Genomic DNA, 26761 nt, shown 5'->3' with positions numbered 1-26761 from the left:
GTGATTGAACCTGGCAGGTGTATTTCTGCTGTATTAAGTTATAAAAATGTGAAATTTCGTTTGATTAATGTTTATGCTCCTGCATGTAAAAATGAAAGAAAAAATTTGTTTGATAAGTTAAAGTTTTATGTTCAGGGCAAGATGCCTGTTATTTTAGTTGGAGATATGAATGTTGATTTAACAAAAAAAGCTTTTGATGTATCTGGTAGAAAATTATTTGAGTTAGTCTCTGATTTTAGGTTAAGGGATATCCAAGAGTTATGTAATATTAATCCTAATTTATGTACATATCATGCAGATAGAGGTAATTTTCACTCTAAGTTAGATTATTGTTTTTTGTCTGAGAGTTTGAATGCTTTAAGTTACAGACAGAGGTCTGTTTGTTATTCGGACCATGATTCCTTGCTGTGTGAGATTGATGTGGGTCAGAGTGCTGTGTATGGGAGAGGTTTGTGGAAAATGAATATTAAACATTTAGATAGTGTGGATGTGAGAGATCAGTATGAATGTATGTATAAGAAGTGGTGTGGAAAGAAAGGTGAGTTTGATAACATTATTTTGTGGTGGGAATGGGTTAAAAAGAAAACAAAGTCCTTTTTTAAGTCCTTTGGATACAAAGTCGCTGCTCTTAAGAGGGAGCAATATGTGAAGTTGAATGCGCGTTTGTCCTATTTGTGTAGGTTGAGAGATTGTGGTATGGATGTTCAGGATGATATTGTGAGCACTAAGAGGGAGATTAATAATTTTGTGTTGGAAAAGGGTAGGAGTATCATGTATAGGGCCAAGTTAGATAAATTGGAACATGATGAGAAATGTTCACGTTATTTTTTCAAAAAAGTTTTTTCTAAAAAACCTGTTATTGATATGATTGTGAGAGAGGATGGTAGGGAAGTGACTGGTGATGGTGTGAGTGAGGAAATTGCATGCTTTTATGAGGAGCTGTATGGAGAGAAGTGGAGAGATGAGAATTTGGAGAGTGAGGTATTGAGTGTGTTGGATGGGAAGCTTGGAGAAGCTGAGCAGGCTTTTGTTATGCGTAAGATTTCAAGTGAAGAAGTATGGGATGTAGTGCAGAAAATGTCAGCAAATAAGACTCCAGGTGAAGATGGTTTGCCTGTGGAATTTTATCGTTTTTTGTGGAATGTGGTGGGTAAGGATGTTGTTGCAGTGTGTCAGTTTATGTGGGAGAATATGGAAATTGCGGAGAGTATGCGTGGTGGTGTGGTAGTATTAATTCCAAAAAAAGGGAATTTAAAAAATTTAAAGAATTGGCGTCCAATTACGTTACTTAACTGCGATTATAAGATCTATGCAAAAATTATTGCTAATCGAATGAGGGATGTTGTTGAATGTGTGGTTGGTTATGATCAGTTTTGTGCTGTGCCTGGACGTCGTATACATGAGAGTTTGTGTCTGTTGAGAGATTGTTTGTGGGATTGTAAGAGTAGAAAACAAAATGCTTATTTGTTGTCACTTGATTTTGAAAAGGCGTATGATAGGTTGTCTCATAATTTTTTGTTCAGGGTATTGTTGCGAATGGGGTTTCCGAGTGATTTTGTGTGGAGAGTTAGGAGTTTGTATGATAGAATATATAGTAGGATGCTCGTTAATGGATGTGTGGGGAGAAGAGTGAATGTTTTTTCAGGAGTAAGGCAGGGGTGCCCGCTCTCGCCAGTAGCGTTTATATGCGCGATTGAGCCTCTATTATGTCTGATTAGGAGGGATAAGATAGTGAGAGGTGTTCATATTCCTGGTAGCAATGGTAGGGAATTTAAAGTGAATGCTTATATGGATGATGTATGTGTCCTGTGTGATTCTGAGTGTGCTGTGAGGAGAGTGAGGCTTTTGGTTTCAATTTTCTGTGGTGCGTCTGCTTTTAAAGTGAATTGGTTAAAGAGCGAATGTAAATGCTTTGGTGAAGGTGGGTTAAGTAGTGATGTTGGGGTGAATGTAGTGGAGGGGGCTATTAAAGTATTGGGGATTAAGTTTAGTAAGGATTTGGATGGAAAGGAGAGTTGGGATGATGCAAAAAAGAAGGTAGAGATGCGTTTGAATTTTTGGAGTATGAGAAGTCTTTCTTTTATTGGAAAAATTGTGGTTATTAAAAGTGTTGTTTTACCAATTTTTCTGTATGTTGCTATGATTTTTCCTCCGCAGTATATGTGTTTAAGGAGTCTGAATCGGGTTTTGTTTGTCTTTTTCTGGGGGTCTAAAGTAGAAAGATTAAGGAGAGAAGTGGTGATTAAAAATTGGCGGAAGGGTGGGATGAGTTTTCCAAATCTGGAGGTTTATTTTGGAGTGAATATTTTAGTTTTCATACTGGTCATTATTGAAGGAGATAAGAAGATGTCTTGTATGACTAAGTTTCTTGCTGGAAGACTGTTTGTTAGGCTGAAGTGGTGTAAGAGGGATCTGAGTAGGCCTGTTGCTTTTGAGGTTCCTAAGTGGTATGAGTGGGTTGTGAGGTTTTTGGAGAAATTTGAGTTGATAGAAGAAGAGATGAGTGTGTTGAAGAATAAACGTTTGGTGATGAGAATGATTGAGAGTAAAGAGGTTGTATGTAATATTAATTCTGTGAGGGGAGCGGATGTGGAGAAAGTTTGGAAGAAAGTAAGGATGGATGGTATGTCTAATAAGCAAAAGGAGATTGTGTGGCAAAGTCTACATGGTGTGTTGCCTGTGAGAGAGTTTCAGAAAGCAAGGGGTTTGGTGAGATGTGATGTGTGTCCTAGAGTGGGTTGTAATGGTTTTGAAAGTGTTATTCATCTCTTTTGGAATTGTAAGTATGCTCGTGAGGTTGTTAGAAGGCTTGGTCCTTTATGCAAGGAATTGACAGGTATGGAGTTTTTGTCTTTTGAGATGATGATGTTTGGGCTTTGTGTAAGTGGAGGTCAGAATGTAAGAGTGTTGTGGTTATTGTTGTCGTGTATTAAGGAAGTCTTGTGGGATGTGAGGAATGTTTATGTGTTTTTGAGGAAAGAAGTGAGTGTTAATAATAGTGTGCGAATGGTGTTAGGCAAACTGTATTTGTGTTATTTGTGGGATTCTAAGAGGGGTGGGATTGATGCGGAAGGCATTTGGAAATCGAAAAAATGGATTCATCTTGTTGATTTATCTTGATTGTTTTTTTTGTCTGTTTGATTGATAAATAAAGTTTCCCAATGATGAGAGGGTTGTGTGTTACAGAAAGTTTGTAATGCCAGTTTGAAAGTATTGCTTGGAGTACTTTCATCCCCTACCTGAGGGATTAAAAAAAAAAAAAAAAAAAAAAAATCTGTTCTTATCAGTTTAATATCTGATACGTCCCCTATCTGGGGACCATATATTAAATGGATTTTTGAGAACGGGGGCCGATTTCGAAGCTTGCTTCCGTCGCCCTATGCATTGACCCGATATGGCAGTATCTTCGGGTACAGTGCACCACCCCCTTACAGGGTTAAAAAGAAAGATTCCTACTTTCATTGCTACCTGCTTGCTGGCTAGCCAGCTAGCCAGCCCTGTGGGCCTTGCTGCTGCTGCTGCAGCCAAAAAACAAAAGGTGGTGCTGCTGCTGCTTCTGCTTCTGCTTGTGTCTGGCCGCTGTTGGAGCGTCCAGGCACAGGACTTCTGCTGCTGCTGACTAAATGGCCTCCTTAATTGGATCATTTGAGTAGCCAGCACACCTGTGCAGGTAGGGCATGACATGATAGGCAGCTGCCTTGATAGCGGGTGGGTGCTGAATGTTCCTAATTGACAAAATAAGATTAATGCTTATGAAGAAATATAAAATCTCATCCCTTCCCCAATATCGCACCACACCCCTACCCCTTAATTCCCTGGTTGAACTTGATGGACATGTGTCTTTTTTCGACCGTACTAACTATGTAACTATGTAACATAACATGGGGGGGTCTCCTGGCTGTTCACACAGGTGTGTCATTGCTGTACATTGACCATGCATTGCTTCTGTGGTATTGCAAAGGCAAAGACAAATGCTTCCAGCCATCCATTGCACTAATGGATTGGTCATCAGCTGGCTGTCTATGTCCCGCATCAATATAGACCAAAGTACAGAGGGTTAGGCTATGCTATTGTGCACCTACCTGATGCATCAGAAGGTGCGAGGCCCTTGCTAAATTCTGTGCACAGACTTTGAGATCTATGCTTTAGACTGTATCTAAACCTGCTCCAACATGGACTGACATTCTGGCCTACTTTCAGCCGATGCGACTTGTCTGTCGCTGAACAGTCGCTTTTTATGTATTCAGCACCTATGTATAATGTTGTAAAAATGCTCTAGAAGCTAAAGTCGCAGAAATGTCACACATATTTGGCCTGCAACTTTCTGTGCGACAAATTCAGACAGGAAAAATCAGTATAAATCCTTAGAAAATTATCCCCCAGTGTCTCCATCTGCTGGCGGTATTGAATAAGCATTGCTGCACTGATGGGGTATGCATTAGACGAAAAAAAAGAAGAAAAAGAAGAATAATACGCCCAGAAAAGAGGCGAAAAGGAGAAAAACGTAAAAAAACGTGAAAAAAAAGTAAGAGGAAGAGAAGGGAAAAAAAGGTGGAAATGGGTTTAAAAGTGATTTCGGCGGAGAAATATATATATATATATATATATATATATATATATATATATATACGCGCACACACACACATAGATATAAACGTATTCTCCGTTGAGATATTGCAGCCGCTGCTGTGTCCAGGCCCAGGAGCCTTAGCACTGTGCTGTGATGTCACTCAATACCACTGACATCACTAGGTGTAAACAACATCTCTCCTTTGCTGTGTATGTGACTATGGAGCTGTTTGGTGATGTCGTCTATTATGGCCTTCATAGAAGCAACAGGAGATTGTTGCATCCATCTAGAACCCTCAGAACTACAGTGCTATGATGTCACTCACTTCCACAGGCCTTGCAGAGTGTAAACAACAACAACCCAGCTTTGTTGTGTATGTAACCATAGGGATTGTGATGTCACCTAGAACCTTCACAGCAGCGACAGCTTCATGAGGAGCATCAGCACTGCTCTGCCTGAGCAGAACCATCACCGCCATAGGTTGTCAAATAACCCGGATTTAACCCACACAGGTAAGTCCAATGGGGTGCAGGCATGTCCTCTATGCTTACAGCTTCCCGTGGGTGTTGGTTTGATACCGTTTGGGGACAGCCAAGGAGGCATCTGCAGGCAACAAAGGTAGGTGTGTGCTTGTGTGTGTGTTTCCTATGCAGATCCTAAGCCCAGTGTCACATGCAAGTAGGAGGAGTAAGAAGGGTTCCTGGCAAATCCGGGTTATGGATTGCATTTAAAAAGGCCCCGTGGGAGTGCAATGGGCCCCTGTCTTGCTGCTTAGCAATAATGGTATGGGTTTAGGTTCTGCTGTGTGTACTGGTGGTTGACTGCCCCCCAGCCCAGAGTGTGCATGGAAAATTGTCTGGCAGCCTCCCTGACAGCAAGCAGTGATAGTGCCCATGAAGGGGACCTTGTTGGGCCCGCCCCTTTCACGGTTATCGCTTCTCGGCCTTTTGGCTAAGATCAAGTGTAGTATCTGTTCTTATCAGTTTAATATCTGATACGTCCCCTATCTGGGGACCATATATTAAATGGATTTTTGAGAACGGGGGCCGATTTCGAAGCTTGCTTCCGTCGCCCTATGCATTGACCCGATATGGCAGTATCTTCGGGTACAGTGCACCACCCCCTTACAGGGTTAAAAAGAAAGATTCCTACTTTCATTGCTACCTGCTTGCTGGCTAGCCAGCTAGCCAGCCCTGTGGGCCTTGCTGCTGCTGCAGCCAAAAAACAAAAGGTGGTGCTGCTGCTGCTTCTGCTGCTTCTGCTTCTGCTTGTGTCTGGCCGCTGTTGGAGCGTCCAGGCACAGGACTTCTGCTGCTGCTGACTAAATGGCCTCCTTAATTGGATCATTTGAGTAGCCAGCACACCTGTGCAGGTAGGGCATGACATGATAGGCAGCTGCCTTGATAGCGGGTGGGTGCTGAATGTTCCTAATTGACAAAATAAGATTAATGCTTATGAAGAAATATAAAATCTCATCCCTTCCCCAATATCGCACCACACCCCTACCCCTTAATTCCCTGGTTGAACTTGATGGACATGTGTCTTTTTTCGACCGTACTAACTATGTAACTATGTAACATAACATGGGGGGGTCTCCTGGCTGTTCACACAGGTGTGTCATTGCTGTACATTGACCATGCATTGCTTCTGTGGTATTGCAAAGGCAAAGACAAATGCTTCCAGCCATCCATTGCACTAATGGATTGGTCATCAGCTGGCTGTCTATGTCCCGCATCAATATAGACCAAAGTACAGAGGGTTAGGCTATGCTATTGTGCACCTACCTGATGCATCAGAAGGTGCGAGGCCCTTGCTAAATTCTGTGCACAGACTTTGAGAGCTATGCTTTAGACTGTATCTAAACCTGCTCCAACATGGACTGACATTCTGGCCTACTTTCAGCCGATGCGACTTGTCTGTCGCTGAACAGTCGCTTTTTATGTATTCAGCACCTATGTATAATGTTGTAAAAATGCTCTAGAAGCTAAAGTCGCAGAAATGTCACACATATTTGGCCTGCAACTTTCTGTGCGACAAATTCAGACAGGAAAAATCAGTATAAATCCTTAGAAAATTATCCCCCAGTGTCTCCATCTGCTGGCGGTATTGAATAAGCATTGCTGCACTGATGGGGTATGCATTAGACGAAAAAAAAGAAGAAAAAGAAGAATAATACGCCCAGAAAAGAGGCGAAAAGGAGAAAAACGTAAAAAAACGTGAAAAAAAAGTAAGAGGAAGAGAAGGGAAAAAAAGGTGGAAATGGGTTTAAAAGTGATTTCGGCGGAGAAATATATATATATATATATATGTATATATATATATATATATATATATACGCGCGCACACACACATATATATAAACGTATTCTCCGTTGAGATATTGCAGCCGCTGCTGTGTCCAGGCCCAGGAGCCTTAGCACTGTGCTGTGATGTCACTCAATACCACTGACATCACTAGGTGTAAACAACATCTCTCCTTTGCTGTGTATGTGACTATGGAGCTGTTTGGTGATGTCGTCTATTATGGCCTTCATAGAAGCAACAGGAGATTGTTGCATCCATCTAGAACCCTCAGAACTACAGTGCTATGATGTCACTCACTTCCACAGGCCTTGCAGAGTGTAAACAACAACAACCCAGCTTTGTTGTGTATGTAACCATAGGGATTGTGATGTCACCTAGAACCTTCACAGCAGCGACAGCTTCATGAGGAGCATCAGCACTGCTCTGCCTGAGCAGAACCACATCACCCGCCCCATAGGTTGTCAAATAACCCGGATTTAACCCACACAGGTAAGTCCAATGGGGTGCAGGCATGTCCTCTATGCTTACAGCTTCCCGTGGGTGTTGGTTTGATACCGTTTGGGGACAGCCAAGGAGGCATCTGCAGGCAACAAAGGTAGGTGTGTGCTTGTGTGTGTGTTTTCCTATGCAGATCCTAAGCCCAGTGTCACATGCAAGTAGGAGGAGTAAGAAGGGTTCCTGGCAAATCCGGGTTATGGATTGCATTTAAAAAGGCCCCGTGGGAGTGCAATGGGCCCCTGTCTTGCTGCTTAGCAATAATGGTATGGGTTTAGGTTCTGCTGTGTGTACTGGTGGTTGACTGCCCCCCAGCCCAGAGTGTGCATGGAAAATTGTCTGGCAGCCTCCCTGACAGCAAGCAGTGATAGTGCCCATGAAGGGGACCTTGTTGGGCCCGCCCCTTTCACGGTTATCGCTTCTCGGCCTTTTGGCTAAGATCAAGTGTAGTATCTGTTCTTATCAGTTTAATATCTGATACGTCCCCTATCTGGGGACCATATATTAAATGGATTTTTGAGAACGGGGGCCGATTTCGAAGCTTGCTTCCGTCGCCCTATGCATTGACCCGATATGGCAGTATCTTCGGGTACAGTGCACCACCCCCTTACAGGGTTAAAAAGAAAGATTCCTACTTTCATTGCTACCTGCTTGCTGGCTAGCCAGCTAGCCAGCCCTGTGGGCCTTGCTGCTGCTGCTGCAGCCAAAAAACAAAAGGTGGTGCTGCTGCTTCTGCTGCTTCTGCTTCTGCTTGTGTCTGGCCGCTGTTGGAGCGTCCAGGCACAGGACTTCTGCTGCTGCTGACTAAATGGCCTCCTTAATTGGATCATTTGAGTAGCCAGCACACCTGTGCAGGTAGGGCATGACATGATAGGCAGCTGCCTTGATAGCGGGTGGGTGCTGAATGTTCCTAATTGACAAAATAAGATTAATGCTTATGAAGAAATATAAAATCTCATCCCTTCCCCAATATCGCACCACACCCCTACCCCTTAATTCCCTGGTTGAACTTGATGGACATGTGTCTTTTTTCGACCGTACTAACTATGTAACTATGTAACATAACATGGGGGGGTCTCCTGGCTGTTCACACAGGTGTGTCATTGCTGTACATTGACCATGCATTGCTTCTGTGGTATTGCAAAGGCAAAGACAAATGCTTCCAGCCATCCATTGCACTAATGGATTGGTCATCAGCTGGCTGTCTATGTCCCGCATCAATATAGACCAAAGTACAGAGGGTTAGGCTATGCTATTGTGCACCTACCTGATGCATCAGAAGGTGCGAGGCCCTTGCTAAATTCTGTGCACAGACTTTGAGATCTATGCTTTAGACTGTATCTAAACCTGCTCCAACATGGACTGACATTCTGGCCTACTTTCAGCCGATGCGACTTGTCTGTCGCTGAACAGTCGCTTTTTATGTATTCAGCACCTATGTATAATGTTGTAAAAATGCTCTAGAAGCTAAAGTCGCAGAAATGTCACACATATTTGGCCTGCAACTTTCTGTGCGACAAATTCAGACAGGAAAAATCAGTATAAATCCTTAGAAAATTATCCCCCAGTGTCTCCATCTGCTGGCGGTATTGAATAAGCATTGCTGCACTGATGGGGTATGCATTAGACGAAAAAAAAGAAGAAAAAGAAGAATAATACGCCCAGAAAAGAGGCGAAAAGGAGAAAAACGTAAAAAAACGTGAAAAAAAAGTAAGAGGAAGAGAAGGGAAAAAAAGGTGGAAATGGGTTTAAAAGTGATTTCGGCGGAGAAATATATATATATATATATATATATGTATATATATATATATATATATACGCGCGCACACACACATATATATAAACGTATTCTCCGTTGAGATATTGCAGCCGCTGCTGTGTCCAGGCCCAGGAGCCTTAGCACTGTGCTGTGATGTCACTCAATACCACTGACATCACTAGGTGTAAACAACATCTCTCCTTTGCTGTGTATGTGACTATGGAGCTGTTTGGTGATGTCGTCTATTATGGCCTTCATAGAAGCAACAGGAGATTGTTGCATCCATCTAGAACCCTCAGAACTACAGTGCTATGATGTCACTCACTTCCACAGGCCTTGCAGAGTGTAAACAACAACAACCCAGCTTTGTTGTGTATGTAACCATAGGGATTGTGATGTCACCTAGAACCTTCACAGCAGCGACAGCTTCATGAGGAGCATCAGCACTGCTCTGCCTGAGCAGAACCATCACCGCCATAGGTTGTCAAATAACCCGGATTTAACCCACACAGGTAAGTCCAATGGGGTGCAGGCATGTCCTCTATGCTTACAGCTTCCCGTGGGTGTTGGTTTGATACCGTTTGGGGACAGCCAAGGAGGCATCTGCAGGCAACAAAGGTAGGTGTGTGCTTGTGTGTGTGTTTCCTATGCAGATCCTAAGCCCAGTGTCACATGCAAGTAGGAGGAGTAAGAAGGGTTCCTGGCAAATTCGGGTTATGGATTGCATTTAAAAAGGCCCCGTGGGAGTGCAATGGGCCCCTGTCTTGCTGCTTAGCAATAATGGTATGGGTTTAGGTTCTGCTGTGTGTACTGGTGGTTGACTGCCCCCCAGCCCAGAGTGTGCATGGAAAATTGTCTGGCAGCCTCCCTGACAGCAAGCAGTGATAGTGCCCATGAAGGGGACCTTGTTGGGCCCGCCCCTTTCACGGTTATCGCTTCTCGGCCTTTTGGCTAAGATCAAGTGTAGTATCTGTTCTTATCAGTTTAATATCTGATACGTCCCCTATCTGGGGACCATATATTAAATGGATTTTTGAGAACGGGGGCCGATTTCGAAGCTTGCTTCCGTCGCCCTATGCATTGACCCGATATGGCAGTATCTTCGGGTACAGTGCACCACCCCCTTACAGGGTTAAAAAGAAAGATTCCTACTTTCATTGCTACCTGCTTGCTGGCTAGCCAGCTAGCCAGCTAGCCAGCCCTGTGGGCCTTGCTGCTGCTGCAGCCAAAAAACAAAAGGTGGTGCTGCTGCTGCTTCTGCTGCTTCTGCTTCTGCTTGTGTCTGGCCACTGTTGGAGCGTCCAGGCACAGGACTTCTGCTGCTGCTGACTAAATGGCCTCCTTAATTGGATCATTTGAGTAGCCAGCACACCTGTGCAGGTAGGGCATGACATGATAGGCAGCTGCCTTGATAGCGGGTGGGTGCTGAATGTTCCTAATTGACAAAATAAGATTAATGCTTATGAAGAAATATAAAATCTCATCCCTTCCCCAATATCGCGCCACACCCCTACCCCTTAATTCCCTGGTTGAACTTGATGGACATGTGTCTTTTTTCGACCGTACTAACTATGTAACTATGTAACATAACATGGGGGGGTCTCCTGGCTGTTCACACAGGTGTGTCATTGCTGTACATTGACCATGCATTGCTTCTGTGGTATTGCAAAGGCAAAGACAAATGCTTCCAGCCATCCATTGCACTAATGGATTGGTCATCAGCTGGCTGTCTATGTCCCGCATCAATATAGACCAAAGTACAGAGGGTTAGGCTATGCTATTGTGCACCTACCTGATGCATCAGAAGGTGCGAGGCCCTTGCTAAATTCTGTGCACAGACTTTGAGATCTATGCTTTAGACTGTATCTAAACCTGCTCCAACATGGACTGACATTCTGGCCTACTTTCAGCCGATGCGACTTGTCTGTCGCTGAACAGTCGCTTTTTATGTATTCAGCACCTATGTATAATGTTGTAAAAATGCTCTAGAAGCTAAAGTCGCAGAAATGTCACACATATTTGGCCTGCAACTTTCTGTGCGACAAATTCAGACAGGAAAAATCAGTATAAATCCTTAGAAAATTATCCCCCAGTGTCTCCATCTGCTGGCGGTATTGAATAAGCATTGCTGCACTGATGGGGTATGCATTAGACGAAAAAAAAGAAGAAAAAGAAGAATAATACGCCCAGAAAAGAGGCGAAAAGGAGAAAAACGTAAAAAAACGTGAAAAAAAAGTAAGAGGAAGAGAAGGGAAAAAAAGGTGGAAATGGGTTTAAAAGTGATTTCGGCGGAGAAATATATATATATATATATATATATATATACGCGCACACACACACATATATATAAACGTATTCTCCGTTGAGATATTGCAGCCGCTGCTGTGTCCAGGCCCAGGAGCCTTAGCACTGTGCTGTGATGTCACTCAATACCACTGACATCACTAGGTGTAAACAACATCTCTCCTTTGCTGTGTATGTGACTATGGAGCTGTTTGGTGATGTCGTCTATTATGGCCTTCATAGAAGCAACAGGAGATTGTTGCATCCATCTAGAACCCTCAGAACTACAGTGCTATGATGTCACTCACTTCCACAGGCCTTGCAGAGTGTAAACAACAACAACCCAGCTTTGTTGTGTATGTAACCATAGGGATTGTGATGTCACCTAGAACCTTCACAGCAGCGACAGCTTCATGAGGAGCATCAGCACTGCTCTGCCTGAGCAGAACCATCACCGCCATAGGTTGTCAAATAACCCGGATTTAACCCACACAGGTAAGTCCAATGGGGTGCAGGCATGTCCTCTATGCTTACAGCTTCCCGTGGGTGTTGGTTTGATACCGTTTGGGGACAGCCAAGGAGGCATCTGCAGGCAACAAAGGTAGGTGTGTGCTTGTGTGTGTGTTTCCTATGCAGATCCTAAGCCCAGTGTCACATGCAAGTAGGAGGAGTAAGAAGGGTTCCTGGCAAATCCGGGTTATGGATTGCATTTAAAAAGGCCCCGTGGGAGTGCAATGGGCCCCTGTCTTGCTGCTTAGCAATAATGGTATGGGTTTAGGTTCTGCTGTGTGTACTGGTGGTTGACTGCCCCCCAGCCCAGAGTGTGCATGGAAAATTGTCTGGCAGCCTCCCTGACAGCAAGCAGTGATAGTGCCCATGAAGGGGACCTTGTTGGGCCCGCCCCTTTCACGGTTATCGCTTCTCGGCCTTTTGGCTAAGATCGGGGTTTATTGCCTCGGTCGGCGCTGAAGGTGCGAGTGAACTGCGCCGCGACTAGCTGCGTAGGTGATCAAGACTGTGGTACTCGTTACCGACAGATTTGGAAAGATGGCTGGATCCAACATGTCTGCAGTGGAGAAGACCGTACGCATCAAGGTGCTAACCACGGATCGTCTAAGAAACAGCATTGAATACATCGGCCATACCATTGTGGAGCGACTGGCAGGATTTTCCTTGAGCGACCTCTTTTGTGTCCAGGAGAACAAGCGCCAAGGTATTTATGACGTGTCCTTCTTATATGATGCTGACTGCCAGAACTTTTATGAGTGCTTAAAACGGAACAGTGGAAGTGAGGTTTTGCGGGATGTGTCCTTTTATCCCCTTTTTGAAATGGGGACAAAGACTTTGTTTATCCACATGTACAATCCGTTTGTTGATGTCTCTATGATTAAGAACTTCTTGAGCATCTATTGTGAGTCTATTGCTGGTGGTACTAAGCAGACAAGCAGCATTGGTGTATTTAATGGCACGTATAAGTTCTTTGTGAAGTTGCGGCTTGATGGAGATTGCATTGGAGGCGTTAAGCACCCTCCGGCGAACTTTACCATTGCTGGTTTCAGAGGTTATCTCTATTACTACGGACAGCCATCTTTCTGTAGAAATTGTCTATTGTTTGGACATGTGAAGGAGGCCTGCCCTGGCAGTAAGAAATGCAGGAACTGTAAGCAACCGGGGCATGAGGCGGGTGCATGTCCACACCCGAGGACCTGTGACCTATGTGGGGAAGCTGGCCATGTGTACAAGAACTGTCCAGTGTTGAGGAGGAGGAGAGGAGAATGGAAGAGGAAATGGTGGAGAGGAGGAGGGCAGCTGCGGCTGCAGTGGTTCCTGCAAGAGAGAGCGTTATTATTGGAGAGGTACAGAGTCCTGTGGTGGTAGAGGAGCAAGTGAAGGTGGTGGAGGAGGAGCAAATGGCGGTGCAAGTGGAAGAAGGGGAGATTGAGGATGCTCCCAGTCCCCCGGCTGAGGAGTCGCCGCAAATTGAAGAGTGGTCTTCTTCTGAGGGTGAAGACCGTGAGGAGAGACATAGAGAGAGAGAGGATGACTTTGATCTTTTTCGTCCCCCCAAGAAGACGGCCAGGAAGCTTTCTGGTGGACAGATGGAGTCGACGCTGGTGGCTACGGACAATCGGTATCAACCGCTATCTGAGAGCGACATGGATGCGTGCTCTGCGGGAGAAGCTTCTCCCACACCGCTGAGGAAAGCTACCTAAATAACTTTCTTCTTTTCTGTCAAATTCTTCCTTAGGGTTGTTAAGATGGTGGTATGTCTTTTTTAGTCGGTTCTATAAACGTTAGAGTCTTTAGAAGTAAAGTCAGAAGGACAGTAATTTTGGAGGACTTGGCAGGGAAAAAAGCGGACATTATTTGTTTGCAGGAATGTGGGCTAAATGATATTCCGGGGAAGGGAGAATGGGCTTATGGTCCTGCTGTTTGGTCGGTGTCTGGGCATAATAGGAATGATGGGGTAGGGGTGCTTTTTAAGAGCTTTAAGTTTGAAGTTTGTAGTTATGTGGTAATAGAGGAGGGGAGGTGTATCATGGTGGAGGTTAAGGTGCAGGGGGTTAAATTTAGGTTGATAAATGTGTATGCGCCGGTAAGGAGGGAGGAGCGGGTGGGGTTGTTGGAGGTAATTAAGAGGTTTCTGCCGGGTAAAATACCTTTGGTGTGGGTGGGGGATTTCAATTGTGAAATTGAGGGGAATGTGGATGTATCTGGGAATATTCTTAAAAGTATGGTGTGTGACTTTAAGTTAAAGGATGTGGCTGAAGCGTGTGGAGTGTGTCCTTTGTTAGATACATATTATTCTGATAGTGGAAGTCATAGTTCCAGACTTGATATGTGTTTTGTGTCTAAGGGTGTGTTATGTAAGAATTATATGCAAGAAAAAGTAGGATATTCAGATCATGAGTATGTGTGTTGTGAGTTAGTATTGGATGCAGATTGTGTGAGTGGGAGGGGTGTATGGAAATTAAATGTTAAATTGTTGGAAGTGGAAGGAGTGTATGATAGATATGTTAATAAGTATAGGGGTTGGTGTAAGAAAAAGAATGATTTTCCTGATATATTGTGTTGGTGGGAATGGGTTAAGGGTCAAACAAAAGTTTTCTTTAAAAGAGAGGGATATAAGCGGAATGCTGGGAGGAAGAAGAAGTATGAATGGTTGAATAAAAGATTGGTGTTTCTCAATAAGTTAAAGAAGTATGGCTGGAGTGTGGGTGAGCAGATTGAGGTTGTGAAGAGTGATCTAAAAAATTGGTTGAATGAGAAAGGTAAAGAGTTGATGTATCAAGCAAAACTTGATAAGTTAGAGAAAGATGAGAAATGTTCGAGATATTTCTTTAAAAAAGTTATTGGGAAGAGAGAGGATATGGTAAGAGTGTATGATGATGATGGCTGTCTGGTTAAAGGTAAAGCTGTGTTGGGAGTGGTTAAAAATTTTTATGAAGAGTTGTATGCGGTAAAAGATTGTGAAGAGGACTTGCAGGATGAAGTGTTGAGAGTGCTTGATAAGAGGGTGGATGGTAGTGAATATGGGACTCTGATGAGAGAGATTGGAGAGGAGGAAGTGAAGAGGACTGTGGATAGTATGTCAAGAAATAAAACGCCTGGAGAGGATGGGTTGCCTGTTGAATTTTATGCTTGGATTTGGGATGTTGTGAAGGAAGATTTGGTGGAAGTGTATAGGTATATGTGGAGGAATGAGAGAATGGTGGAAAGTATGAAGAGTGGAGTGGTTGTGTTGATTTATAAGAAAGGTGATGTGAATGATGTGAGGAATTGGAGGCCGATAACTTTGTTGAATGTAGATTATAAGGTGTTTGCTAAAATAATTACAAATAGGATGAGAGATGTGGTTGAGCAGGTGATTGGAGAAGAACAAGTGTGTGGAGTGCCTGGGAGAAGAATAAATGAAAATTTGTGTTTGTTGAGAGATTTGTTATGGGATAGTATGAGTAGGAAACAGGAGGTTAGAGTGATGTCGATAGATTTTGAAAAGGCGTTTGATCGTCTGTCACATAGGTTTTTGTTTAGAGTATTAGTGAGAATGGGATTCCCGGGTGATTTTGTAAATGTTGTAAGGATGCTGTATGATGGAGTATATAGTAAGGTTTTGATAAATGGTTGGATGTCTGAGAAGGTGAAAGTATGTTCTGGTGTAAGGCAGGGTTGTCCGTTGTCCCCTATGGCTTTTATATGTGCTATGGAGCCATTATTAGAGATGTTGCGGCGGGATAAGTGTGTTAGAGGGTTAAAAATTCCAGGGAGTGGTGGGAGAGAAGTCAAAGTTTTGGCCTACATGGATGATGTGTGTATTTTGGGAGAGTCTGTGGCTGTTATGAGAAGGGCAAAGTTACTAGTTGGATTGTTTTGTGGAGCGTCTGGGTTTAAGGTGAATTGGGACAAAAGTGAGTATAAATGTTTTGGTAGTATGCAAGGAAGTGAGGATGTGGGTATGAAGAATATTGAAGGTGGTATTCAGGTTTTAGGTGTTAAAATGGATGAAAGATTGGATGGGAGAGAAAGTTGGGATGATGTGGAGAAGAGAGTGTCCAAAAAATTGAGTCTTTGGAGGTTGAGAGATTTGTCTATGGTTGGGAAAGTGCTGGTTGTGAAAAGTGTAATATTGCCTATTTTATTGTATGTGGCAATAGTGTTTCCGCCAAGTTATATGGTTTTAAGGAAGTTAAAAAGAATTTTGTTTGTGTTTTTTTGGGGTACAAAAGTGGAAAGAGTGAGGAGAGAAGTTGTGATGAAGGATGGTAGTAAGGGTGGAATGGGATTTCCAAATCTAGATGTGTATTTGGGGGTGAATGTGGTGTTTGCGGTTAGAAGGATGATGAGAGGAGAAAAGAATTTTGCATGTATGTTGAGATATTTAGGTGGGCGTGTGTTATGCAAATTAGGTTGGCTGGAGAGAGATTTGAGAGTGCCTTATGCGTTTGTGTGCCCGAGTTGGTATTTGTATGTGGAAAAGTTTTTGGAGAGTTATAGGTTGATTGGTGTGAGAAAGGAGTTGTTTGAAAGTAAGAAGAATGTGTTTGGGTATGTCGCCGCAAGTGAGGTGGAGTGTCCGATTAATATGGTAAGAGGCCAGGATGTGTGTTACGCCGAGCGCTCCGGGTCCCCGCTCCTCCCCGGAGCGCTCGCTTCACTCTCCCCGCGGCAGCGCTCCGGTCACGTCCTCTGACCCGGGGCGCTGCGATTCCGCTGCCAGCCGGGATGCGATTCGCGATGCGGGTAGCGCCCGCTCGCGATGCGCACCCCGGCTCCCCTACCTGACTCGCTCTCCGTCTGTTCTGTCCCGGCGCGCGCGGCCCCGCTCCCTAGGGCGCGCGCGCGCGCCGGGTCTCTGCGATTTAAAGGGCCACTGCGCCGCTGATTGGCGCAGTGGTTCCAATCAGTGTGTTCACCTGTGCACTTCCCTATATCACCTCACTTCCCCTGCACTCCCTTGCCGGATCTTGTTGCCTTAGTGCCAGTGAAAGCGTTCCTTGTGTGTTCCTTGCCTGTGTTTCCAGACCTTCTGCCGTTGCCCCTGACTACGATCCTTGCTGCCTGCCCCGACCTTCTGCTACGTCCGACCTTGCTTCTGTCTACTCCCTTGTACCGCGCCTATCTTCAGCAGCCAGAGAGGTGAGCCGTTGCTAGTGGATACGACCTGGTCACTACCGCCGCAGCAAGACCATCCCGCTTTGCGGCGGGCTCTGGTGAAAACCAGTAGTGGCTTAGAACCGGTCCACTAGCACGGTCCACGCCAATCCCTCTCTGGCACAGAGGATCCACTACCTGCCAGCCGGCATCGTGACAGTAGATCCGGCCATGGATCCCGCTGAAGTTCCTCTGCCAGTTGTCGCTGACCTCACCACGGTGGTCGCCCAGCAGTCACAACAGATAGCGCAACAAGGCCAACAGCTGTCTCAACTGACCGTTATGCTACAACAGTTACTACCACAGCTTCAGCAGTCATCTCCTCCGCCAGCTCCTGCACCTCCTCCGCAGCGAGTGGCCGCTCCTGGGATACGCTTATCCTTGCCGGATAAATTTGATGGGGACTCTAAGTTTTGCCGTGGCTTTCTTTCCCAATGTTCCCTGCATCTGGAGATGATGTCGGACCTGTTTCCCACTGAAAGGTCTAAGGTGGCTTTCGTAGTCAGCCTTCTGTCCGGAAAAGCCCTGTCATGGGCCACACCGCTCTGGGACCGCAATGACCCCGTCACTGCCTCTGTACACTCCTTCTTCTCGGAAATCCGAAGTGTCTTTGAGGAACCTGCCCGAGCCTCTTCTGCTGAGACTGCCCTGTTGAACCTGGTCCAGGGTAATTCTTCCGTTGGCGAGTATGCCGTACAATTCCGTACTCTTGCTTCAGAATTGTCCTGGAATAATGAGGCCCTCTGCGCGACCTTCAAAAAAGGCCTATCCAGCAACATTAAACATGTTCTGGCCGCACGAGAAATTCCTGCTAATCTACATGAACTTATTCACCTAGCCACTCGCATTGACATGCGTTTTTCCGAAAGGCGTCAGGAACTCCGCCAAGATATGGACTCTGTTCGCACGAGGCGTTTCTTCTCCTCGGCTCCTCTCTCCTCTGGTCCCCTGCAATCTGTTCCTGTGCCTCCCGCCGTGGAGGCTATGCAGGTCGACCGGTCTCGCCTGACACCTCAAGAGAGGACACGACGCCGTATGGAGAACCTCTGCCTGTACTGTGCTAGTACCGAACACTTCCTGAGAGATTGTCCTATCCGTCCTCCCCGCCTGGAAAGACGTACGCTGACTCCGCACAAAGGTGAGACAGTCCTTGATGTCTACTCTGCTTCTCCACGTCTTACTGTGCCTGTGCGGATGTCTGCCTCTGCCTTCTCCTTCTCTACAGTGGCCTTCTTGGACTCTGGATCTGCAGGAAATTTTATTTTGGCCTCTCTCGTCAACAAGTTCAACATCCCGGTGACCAGTCTCGCCAGACCCCTCTACATCAATTGTGTAAATAATGAAAGATTGGACTGTACCATACGTTTCCGCACGGAGCCCCTTCTTATGAGCATCGGATCTCATCATGAGAGGATTGAACTTTTGGTCCTCCCCAATTGCACCTCGGAAATTCTCCTTGGACTTCCCTGGCTTCAACTTCATTCCCCTACCCTGGATTGGTCCACTGGGGAGATCAAGTGTTGGGGGTCCTCTTGTTCCAAGAACTGTCTAAAACCGGTTCCCAGTAACCCTTGCCGTAACTCTGTGGTTCCTCCAGTAACCGGTCTCCCTAAGGCCTATATGGACTTCGCGGATGTTTTCTGCAAAAAACAAGCTGAGACTCTACCTCCTCACAGGCCTTATGATTGCCCTATCGACCTCCTCCCGGGCACTACTCCACCCCGGGGCAGAATTTATCCTCTCTCTGCCCCAGAGACTCTTGCCATGTCCGAATACGTCCAGGAGAATCTAAAAAAGGGCTTTATCCGTAAATCCTCCTCTCCTGCCGGAGCCGGATTTTTCTTTGTGTCCAAAAAAGATGGCTCCCTACGTCCGTGCATTGACTACCGCGGTCTTAATAAAATCACGGTTAAGAACCGCTACCCCTTACCCCTCATCTCTGAACTCTTTGATCGCCTCCAAGGTGCCCACATCTTCACTAAATTGGACTTAAGAGGCGCCTATAACCTCATCCGCATCAGAGAGGGGGACGAGTGGAAAACGGCATTTAACACCAGAGATGGACACTTTGAGTATCTGGTCATGCCCTTTGGACTGTGCAACGCCCCTGCCGTCTTCCAAGACTTTGTCAATGAAATTTTTCGTGATCTGTTATACTCCTGTGTTGTTGTATATCTGGACGATATCCTAATTTTTTCTGCCAATCTAGAAGAACACCGCCAGCATGTCCGTATGGTTCTTCAGAGACTTCGTGACAACCAACTCTATGCCAAAATTGAGAAATGTCTGTTTGAATGCCAATCTCTTCCTTTTCTAGGATATTTGGTCTCTGGCCAGGGACTACAGATGGATCCAGACAAACTCTCTGCCGTCTTAGATTGGCCACGCCCCTCCGGACTCCGTGCTATCCAACGCTTTTTGGGGTTCGCCAATTATTACAGGCAATTTATTCCACATTTTTCTACCATTGTGGCTCCTATCGTGGCTTTAACCAAAAAAAATGCTGATCCCAAGTCCTGGCCTCCTCAAGCAGAAGACGCCTTTAAACGACTCAAGTCTGCCTTTTCTTTGGCTCCCGTCCTCTCCAGACCTGACCCTTCCAAACCCTTCCTATTGGAGGTTGATGCCTCCTCAGTGGGAGCTGGAGCTGTTCTTCTACAAAAAAATTCTTCAGGGCATGCTGTCACTTGTGGTTTTTTCTCTAGGACCTTCTCTCCAGCGGAGAGGAACTACTCCATCGGGGATCGAGAGCTTCTAGCCATTAAATTAGCACTTGAGGAATGGAGGCATCTGCTGGAGGGATCAAGTTCTCCTGTTATTATCTACACCGACCACAAGAACCTCTCCTACCTCCAGTCTGCCCAACGGCTGAATCCTCGCCAGGCCCGGTGGTCTCTGTTCTTTGCCCGATTTAATTTTGAGATTCACTTTCGTCCTGCCGATAAGAACATTAGGGCCGATGCTCTCTTTCGTTCCTCGGATGCCTCAGAAGTTGAACTCTCTCCGCAACACATCATTCCACCTGACTGCCTGATCTCCATTTCTCCTGCCTCCATCAGGCAGACTCCTCCAGGAAAGACCTTTGTTTCTCCTCGCCAACGCCTCGGAATCCTCAAATGGGGTCACTCCTCCCATCTCGCAGGTCATGCGGGTATCAAGAAATCTGTGCAACTCATCTCCCGCTTCTATTGGTGGCCGACTCTGGAGACGGATGTTGTGGACTTTGTGCGAGCCTGCACTATCTGTGCCCGGGATAAGACTCCTCGCCAGAAGCCCGCTGGTTTTCTTCATCCTCTGCCTGTCCCCGAACAGCCTTGGTCTCTGATTGGTATGGATTTTATTACTGATTTACCCCCTTCCCGTGGCAACACTGTTATTTGGGTGGTCGTTGATCGATTCTCCAAAATGGCACATTTCATCCCTCTTCCTGGTCTTCCTTCTGCGCCTCAGTTGGCTAAACAATTTTTTGTACACATTTTTCGTCTTCACGGGTTGCCTACGCAGATTGTCTCGGATAGAGGCGTCCAATTCGTGTCTAAATTCTGGAGGGCTCTCTGTAAACAACTCAAGATTAAATTAAATTTTTCTTCTGCATATCATCCCCAGTCCAATGGACAAGTAGAAAGGATTAACCAGATCTTGGGTGATTATTTGCGACATTTTGTTTCCTCCCGCCAGGATGACTGGGCAGATCTCCTCCCATGGGCCGAATTCTCGTATAACTTCAGGGTCTCTGAGTCTTCCTCCAAATCCCCATTTTTCGTGGTGTACGGCCGTCACCCTCTTCCCCCCCTCCCTACTCCCTTGCCCTCTGGTCTGCCCGCTGTGGATGAAATTTCTCGTGACCTTTCCATCATATGGAGAGAGACCCAAAATTCTCTCTTACAGGCTTCATCACGCATGAAGAAGTTCGCGGATAAGAAAAGAAGAGCTCCCCCCGTTTTTTCCCCTGGAGACAAGGTATGGCTCTCCGCTAAATATGTCCGCTTCCGTGTCCCTAGCTACAAGTTGGGACCACGCTATCTTGGTCCTTTCAAAATTTTGTGTCAAATTAATCCTGTCTCTTATAAACTTCTTCTTCCTCCCTCTCTTCGTATCCCTAATGCCTTTCACGTCTCTCTTCTCAAACCACTCATCCTCAACCGTTTTTCTCCCAAATCTGTTCCTCCCACTCCTGTTTCCGGCTCCTCGGACATCTTCTCGGTCAAAGAAATTTTAGCTGCCAAAAAGGTCAGAGGGAAAAAATTTTTTTTAGTGGACTGGGAGGGTTGTGGTCCTGAAGAGAGATCCTGGGAACCTGAGGACAACATCCTAGACAAAAGTCTGCTCCTCAGGTTCTCAGGCTCTAAGAAGAGGGGGAGACCCAAGGGGGGGGGTACTGTTACGCCGAGCGCTCCGGGTCCCCGCTCCTCCCCGGAGCGCTCGCTTCACTCTCCCCGCGGCAGCGCTCCGGTCACGTCCTCTGACCCGGGGCGCTGCGATTCCGCTGCCAGCCGGGATGCGATTCGCGATGCGGGTAGCGCCCGCTCGCGATGCGCACCCCGGCTCCCCTACCTGACTCGCTCTCCGTCTGTTCTGTCCCGGCGCGCGCGGCCCCGCTCCCTAGGGCGCGCGCGCGCCGGGTCTCTGCGATTTAAAGGGCCACTGCGCCGCTGATTGGCGCAGTGGTTCCAATCAGTGTGTTCACCTGTGCACTTCCCTATATCACCTCACTTCCCCTGCACTCCCTTGCCGGATCTTGTTGCCTTAGTGCCAGTGAAAGCGTTCCTTGTGTGTTCCTTGCCTGTGTTTCCAGACCTTCTGCCGTTGCCCCTGACTACGATCCTTGCTGCCTGCCCCGACCTTCTGCTACGTCCGACCTTGCTTCTGTCTACTCCCTTGTACCGCGCCTATCTTCAGCAGCCAGAGAGGTGAGCCGTTGCTAGTGGATACGACCTGGTCACTACCGCCGCAGCAAGACCATCCCGCTTTGCGGCGGGCTCTGGTGAAAACCAGTAGTGGCTTAGAACCGGTCCACTAGCACGGTCCACGCCAATCCCTCTCTGGCACAGAGGATCCACTACCTGCCAGCCGGCATCGTGACAATGTGTCTAAGGTGTGGAATAGTTTAATGACAGATGGAATATCAAATAGACAGAGAGAGATAGGATGGCAGTGTTTGCATGGAGCCCTACCAGTAAGAGAGTTCCAAAGGAATAGAGGTATTGGAAGGAGTGAAATATGTCCGAGGGAAGATTGTAGTGGGGTTGAAAGTGTGATGCATGTGATTTGGAATTGTGACATGGCTCAGAATGTATGGAGAGGGATAGGTCCGTTGTGTAAGGAGTTGACTGGGATAAATAGGTTGTCATATGAGGTTGTGATGTTTGGTCTTAGTATGATTGGAAGAAAGAATGAAAGGGTGTTGTTTGTGTTGTTGGCGATTGTGAAGGAAGTCTTGTGGGATGTTAGAAATTTAAATGTGTTTAAGAGAAAAGATGTGACTGTGGAAGGAAGTTTAAGAATGATTCTGGATAGGTTGTACACCGTTTATTTACGTGATAAAAAGAAATTAGGTGAAATAGATGCAGAGGGGATATGGAAATTTTTGAAGTGGAGACATGTTGTAAGGGTGTAATGGTGATGGTATTTGAATCTGTTTTGAATTTGCTTTGAACAAATAAAGAATGACCTAATGATGAGTTAGACTTTACCATGAGTCAAAAATGACGCGTTATCTAAGTGGTGTTTAGTCTAAACCTGAAGGTTTATAAAAAAAAAAAAAAAAAAAAAATCTGTTCTTATCAGTTTAATATCTGATACGTCCCCTATCTGGGGACCATATATTAAATGGATTTTTGAGAACGGGGGCCGATTTCGAAGCTTGCTTCCGTCGCCCTATGCATTGACCCGATATGGCAGTATCTTCGGGTACAGTGCACCACCCCCTTACAGGGTTAAAAAGAAAGATTCCTACTTTCATTGCTACCTGCTTGCTGGCTAGCCAGCTAGCCAGCCCTGTGGGCCTTGCTGCTGCTGCTGCAGCCAAAAAACAAAAGGTGGTGCTGCTGCTGCTTCTGCTGCTTCTGCTTCTGCTTGTGTCTGGCCGCTGTTGGAGCGTCCAGGCACAGGACTTCTGCTGCTGCTGACTAAATGGCCTCCTTAATTGGATCATTTGAGTAGCCAGCACACCTGTGCAGGTAGGGCATGACATGATAGGCAGCTGCCTTGATAGCGGGTGGGTGCTGAATGTTCCTAATTGACAAAATAAGATTAATGCTTATGAAGAAATATAAAATCTCATCCCTTCCCCAATATCGCGCCACACCCCTACCCCTTAATTCCCTGGTTGAACTTGATGGACATGTGTCTTTTTTCGACCGTACTAACTATGTAACTATGTAACATAACATGGGGGGGGGGGGGGGGGTCTCCTGGCTGTTCACACAGGTGTGTCATTGCTGTACATTGACCATGCATTGCTTCTGTGGTATTGCAAAGGCAAAGACAAATGCTTCCAGCCATCCATTGCACTAATGGATTGGTCATCAGCTGGCTGTCTATGTCCCGCATCAATATAGACCAAAGTACAGAGGGTTAGGCTATGCTATTGTGCACCTACCTGATGCATCAGAAGGTGCGAGGCCCTTGCTAAATTCTGTGCACAGACTTTGAGATCTATGCTTTAGACTGTATCTAAACCTGCTCCAACATGGACTGACATTCTGGCCTACTTTCAGCCGATGCGACTTGTCTGTCGCTGAACAGTCGCTTTTTATGTATTCAGCACCTATGTATAATGTTGTAAAAATGCTCTAGAAGCTAAAGTCGCAGAAATGTCACACATATTTGGCCTGCAACTTTCTGTGCGACAAATTCAGACAGGAAAAATCAGTATAAATCCTTAGAAAATTATCCCCCAGTGTCTCCATCTGCTGGCGGTATTGAATAAGCATTGCTGCACTGATGGGGTATGCATTAGACGAAAAAAAAGAAGAAAAAGAAGAATAATACGCCCAGAAAAGAGGCGAAAAGGAGAAAAACGTAAAAAAACGTGAAAAAAAAGTAAGAGGAAGAGAAGGGAAAAAAAGGTGGAAATGGGTTTAAAAGTGATTTCGGCGGAGAAATATATATATATATATATATATATATATATATATATATATATATATACGCGCACACACACACATATATATAAACGTATTCTCCGTTGAGATATTGCAGCCGCTGCTGTGTCCAGGCCCAGGAGCCTTAGCACTGTGCTGTGATGTCACTCAATACCACTGACATCACTAGGTGTAAACAACATCTCTCCTTTGCTGTGTATGTGACTATGGAGCTGTTTGGTGATGTCGTCTATTATGGCCTTCATAGAAGCAACAGGAGATTGTTGCATCCATCTAGAACCCTCAGAACTACAGTGCTATGATGTCACTCACTTCCACAGGCCTTGCAGAGTGTAAACAACAACAACCCAGCTTTGTTGTGTATGTAACCATAGGGATTGTGATGTCACCTAGAACCTTCACAGCAGCGACAGCTTCATGAGGAGCATCAGCACTGCTCTGCCTGAGCAGAACCATCACCGCCATAGGTTGTCAAATAACCCGGATTTAACCCACACAGGTAAGTCCAATGGGGTGCAGGCATGTCCTCTATGCTTACAGCTTCCCGTGGGTGTTGGTTTGATACCGTTTGGGGACAGCCAAGGAGGCATCTGCAGGCAACAAAGGTAGGTGTGTGCTTGTGTGTGTGTTTCCTATGCAGATCCTAAGCCCAGTGTCACATGCAAGTAGGAGGAGTAAGAAGGGTTCCTGGCAAATCCGGGTTATGGATTGCATTTAAAAAGGCCCCGTGGGAGTGCAATGGGCCCCTGTCTTGCTGCTTAGCAATAATGGTATGGGTTTAGGTTCTGCTGTGTGTACTGGTGGTTGACTGCCCCCCAGCCCAGAGTGTGCATGGAAAATTGTCTGGCAGCCTCCCTGACAGCAAGCAGTGATAGTGCCCATGAAGGGGACCTTGTTGGGCCCGCCCCTTTCACGGTTATCGCTTCTCGGCCTTTTGGCTAAGATCAAGTGTAGTATCTGTTCTTATCAGTTTAATATCTGATACGTCCCCTATCTGGGGACCATATATTAAATGGATTTTTGAGAACGGGGGCCGATTTCGAAGCTTGCTTCCGTCGCCCTATGCATTGACCCGATATGGCAGTATCTTCGGGTACAGTGCACCACCCCCTTACAGGGTTAAAAAGAAAGATTCCTACTTTCATTGCTACCTGCTTGCTGGCTAGCCAGCTAGCCAGCCCTGTGGGCCTTGCTGCTGCTGCTGCAGCCAAAAAACAAAAGGTGGTGCTGCTGCTGCTTCTGCTGCTTCTGCTTCTGCTTGTGTCTGGCCGCTGTTGGAGCGTCCAGGCACAGGACTTCTGCTGCTGCTGACTAAATGGCCTCCTTAATTGGATCATTTGAGTAGCCAGCACACCTGTGCAGGTAGGGCATGACATGATAGGCAGCTGCCTTGATAGCGGGTGGGTGCTGAATGTTCCTAATTGACAAAATAAGATTAATGCTTATGAAGAAATATAAAATCTCATCCCTTCCCCAATATCGTGCCACACCCCTACCCCTTAATTCCCTGGTTGAACTTGATGGACATGTGTCTTTTTTCGACCGTACTAACTATGTAACTATGTAACATAACATGGGGGGGTCTCCTGGCTGTTCACACAGGTGTGTCATTGCTGTACATTGACCATGCATTGCTTCTGTGGTATTGCAAAGGCAAAGACAAATGCTTCCAGCCATCCATTGCACTAATGGATTGGTCATCAGCTGGCTGTCTATGTCCCGCATCAATATAGACCAAAGTACAGAGGGTTAGGCTATGCTATTGTGCACCTACCTGATGCATCAGAAGGTGCGAGGCCCTTGCTAAATTCTGTGCACAGACCTTGAGATCTATGCTTTAGACTGTATCTAAACCTGCTCCAACATGGACTGACATTCTGGCCTACTTTCAGCCGATGCGACTTGTCTGTCGCTGAACAGTCGCTTTTTATGTATTCAGCACCTATGTATAATGTTGTAAAAATGCTCTAGAAGCTAAAGTCGCAGAAATGTCACACATATTTGGCCTGCAACTTTCTGTGCGACAAATTCAGACAGGAAAAATCAGTATAAATCCTTAGAAAATTATCCCCCAGTGTCTCCATCTGCTGGCGGTATTGAATAAGCATTGCTGCACTGATGGGGTATGCATTAGACGAAAAAAAAGAAGAAAAAGAAGAATAATACGCCCAGAAAAGAGGCGAAAAGGAGAAAAACGTAAAAAAACGTGAAAAAAAAGTAAGAGGAAGAGAAGGGAAAAAAAGGTGGAAATGGGTTTAAAAGTGATTTCGGCGGAGAAATATATATATATATATATATATATATATATATATATATATACGCGCACACACACACATATATATAAACGTATTCTCCGTTGAGATATTGCAGCCGCTGCTGTGTCCAGGCCCAGGAGCCTTAGCACTGTGCTGTGATGTCACTCAATACCACTGACATCACTAGGTGTAAACAACATCTCTCCTTTGCTGTGTATGTGACTATGGAGCTGTTTGGTGATGTCGTCTATTATGGCCTTCATAGAAGCAACAGGAGATTGTTGCATCCATCTAGAACCCTCAGAACTACAGTGCTATGATGTCACTCACTTCCACA

At 45.7% G+C, this 26761-nt stretch overlaps 6 non-coding genes across 6 annotated transcripts; all 6 read left to right on the top strand.

Annotated features, from left to right (window-relative positions):
- The first annotated feature begins 3230 nt into the window (after positions 1-3230).
- On the top strand, positions 3231-3426 carry LOC130350000 (U2 spliceosomal RNA). Its single transcript, XR_008887216.1, has one exon. It is a non-coding gene; the product is annotated as a U2 spliceosomal RNA (small nuclear RNA).
- Positions 3427-5501: 2075 nt separating this feature from the next.
- On the top strand, positions 5502-5692 carry LOC130349970 (U2 spliceosomal RNA). Its single transcript, XR_008887189.1, has one exon. It is a non-coding gene; the product is annotated as a U2 spliceosomal RNA (small nuclear RNA).
- Positions 5693-7783: 2091 nt separating this feature from the next.
- Positions 7784-7974, top strand: LOC130349969 (U2 spliceosomal RNA). Its single transcript, XR_008887188.1, has one exon. It is a non-coding gene; the product is annotated as a U2 spliceosomal RNA (small nuclear RNA).
- Positions 7975-10059: 2085 nt separating this feature from the next.
- On the top strand, positions 10060-10250 carry LOC130349968 (U2 spliceosomal RNA). Its single transcript, XR_008887187.1, has one exon. It is a non-coding gene; the product is annotated as a U2 spliceosomal RNA (small nuclear RNA).
- A 12555-nt stretch (positions 10251-22805) lies between these two features.
- On the top strand, positions 22806-22989 carry LOC130350002 (U2 spliceosomal RNA). Its single transcript, XR_008887218.1, has one exon. It is a non-coding gene; the product is annotated as a U2 spliceosomal RNA (small nuclear RNA).
- Positions 22990-25087: 2098 nt separating this feature from the next.
- Positions 25088-25278, top strand: LOC130349967 (U2 spliceosomal RNA). Its single transcript, XR_008887186.1, has one exon. It is a non-coding gene; the product is annotated as a U2 spliceosomal RNA (small nuclear RNA).
- Positions 25279-26761: the final 1483 nt, after the last annotated feature.

This window comes from Hyla sarda, unplaced genomic scaffold (genome assembly GCF_029499605.1).
Source record: "Hyla sarda isolate aHylSar1 unplaced genomic scaffold, aHylSar1.hap1 scaffold_928, whole genome shotgun sequence".
Taxonomy (NCBI): domain Eukaryota; kingdom Metazoa; phylum Chordata; class Amphibia; order Anura; family Hylidae; genus Hyla; species Hyla sarda.
The sequence above is the reverse complement of the archived record's forward strand: the minus strand, read 5'-3'. Positions and strand labels throughout refer to the sequence as shown.